The sequence below is a fragment of the Palaemon carinicauda genome, unplaced genomic scaffold, assembly GCF_036898095.1.
Source record: "Palaemon carinicauda isolate YSFRI2023 unplaced genomic scaffold, ASM3689809v2 scaffold949, whole genome shotgun sequence".
Taxonomy (NCBI): Eukaryota; Metazoa; Arthropoda; class Malacostraca; order Decapoda; family Palaemonidae; genus Palaemon; species Palaemon carinicauda.
Window position 1 is genome coordinate 29490 of NW_027172257.1, and position 2500 is coordinate 31989.

The following is a 2500-nucleotide window of genomic DNA, read 5'->3' on the forward strand; positions in this document are numbered from 1 at the left end:
CAGTGCATATGGGCCAGGTAGTGAGAAAAGTGAAGAAGAGCGGAATGAGTTCTGGAATGAATTGACTAGGTGTGTAGAAGGACTGGGTAGAAGGAATTATGTAGTTGTTATGGGTGACTTAAATGCTAGAGTGGGCGCTGGAGAGGTAGAAGGTGTCATTGGGAAGTATGGCGTACCAGGTGAAAATGAGAGTGGTGAGAGACTGGTAGACATGTGTGTTGAACAAGAGATGGTAATAAGTGCTAGCTTCTTTAAAAAGAAAGATAAAGATAAGTATACATGGGTAAGAGTGGTAAATGGAAGAGTAGTAGAAAGGGCATTAATGGATTATGTGTTGATAACTAAAAGAATGTTTGGAAGATTGAAACACGTGCACGTGTTTAGGGGTATGGCTAACGGTATGTCTGATCATTTTTTGGTGGAAGGAAAATTAGTTGTAGCAAAAGAGTGGGGAATAGAGTAGGTGGATGTAAAAGGGAGGTAGTGAGGATTGAAGAGCTAATAAAACCGGGGGTAAAAAGTAAATATCAGGAAAGGTTGAAAATGGCATATGACGAGGTGAGAGTAAGAGAAACTGGTAATTTAGAGGAGGAGTGGAAGTTAGTAAAAGAAAATTTTCTTGGGATTGCAAGTGATGTATGTGGCAAGAAGGTTGTTGGAGGCAGCATGAGGAAGGGCAGTGAATGGTGGAATGAAGGAGTGAAGGTAAAAGTGGAAGAGAAAAAGAGGGCTTTTGAAGAATGGCTGCAGAGTAATAGTATAGAGAAGTATGAAAAATATAGAGAGAAAAAGGTGGAAGTAAAGCGCAAGGTACGTGAGGCAAAGAGGGCAGCTGACCTGAGGTGGGGTCAGGGATTGGGTCAGTCATATGAAGAGAATAAGAAGAAGTTTTGGAAAGAAGTGAAGAGAGTAAGGAAGGTTGGCGCAAGAATTGAAGAGACAGTGAAAGATGGAAATGGAAGGTTGTTAAAAGGAGAGGAGACAAGGAAAAGGTGGGCGGAATATTTTGAAAGTTTGCTGAATGTTGAGGATAATAGGGAGGCAGATATAATTGCTGTTCCAGGTGTTGAGGTGCCAGTGATGGGAGATGAGAATGAGAGAGAGATTACAATAGATGAAGTGAGGAGAGCACTAGATAAAACGAGAGTAGGAAAAGCATCTGGTATGGATGGTGTAAGAGCTGAGATGTTGAGGGAAGAGTGTGTGACTGTACTTGAATGGTTGGTGAGATTGTTTAATATGTGTTTTGTGTTGTCAAAGGTACCAGTAGATTGGGTTTGTGCGTGTATTGTGACCACTATATAAGGGTAAGGGAGATGTGCATGAGTGTTGTAATTCAAGAGGTATTAGTTTGTTGAGTGTAGTTGGAAAAGTTTATGGTAGAGTAATGATTAAAAAGATTAAGGATAAAACAGAGAATGCAATCTTAGAAGTAACAGGTGGTTTTAGAAGAGGTAGGGATTGTATGAATCAGATTTTTACAGTTAGGCAGATATGCGAGAAATATTTAGCAAAAGGTAAGGAGGTGTATGTTGCGTTTATGGATCTGGAGAAAGCATATGATAGAGTTGATAGGGAAGCAATGTGGAATGTCATGAGGTTATATGGAGTTAGTGGAAGGTTGTTGCAAGTAGTGAAAAGTTTCTACAAAGGTATTATAGTATGTGTTAGAACAGGAAATAAAGTGGGTGATTGGTTTCTGATGAGAGTGGGGCTGAGACAAGGATGTGTGATGTCGCCGTGGTTGTTTAACTTGTATGTTGATATAGTGGTGAGAGAGGTGAATGCGTGAGTGCTTGGACTAGGATTAAGACTGATAGGCGAGAATCACCATGAATGGGAGGTAAATCAGTTGTTGTTTGCGGATGACACTGTATTGATTGCAGACACAGAAGAGAAGCTTGACCGACTAGTGACAGAATTTGGAAGGGTCTGTGAGAAAATGAAATTGAGAGTTAATGTGGGTAACAGTAAGGTTATGAGATGTACGAGAAGGGAAGGTGGTGCAAGATTGAATGTCATGTTGATTGGAGAGTTACTTGAGGAGGTGGATCAGTTTAAGTAATTTGGGTCTGTTGTTGCAGCAAATGGTGGAGTGGTAGCAGATGTACGTCAGAGAGTGAATGAAGGTTGCAAAGTGTTGGGGGCAGTTAAGGGAGTAGTAAAAAATAGAGGGTTGGGCATGAATGTAAAGAGAGTTCTATATGAGAAAGCGATTGTACCAACTGTGATGTATGGATCGGAGTTGTTGGGAAGGAAAGTTATGGAGAGACAGAAATTGAATGTGTTTGAGATGAAGTGTCTAAGGAATATGGCTGGTGTATCTCGAGTAGATAGGGTAGGAACGAAGTGGTGAGGTGAGAACGGGTGTAAGAAATGAGTTAGCAGCTAGAGTGGATATGAATGTGTTGAGGTGGTTTGGCCATGTTGTGAGAATGGAAAATGGCTGTATGCTAAAGAAGGTGATGAATGCACGAGTTGATGAGAGAAGTACAAGCGG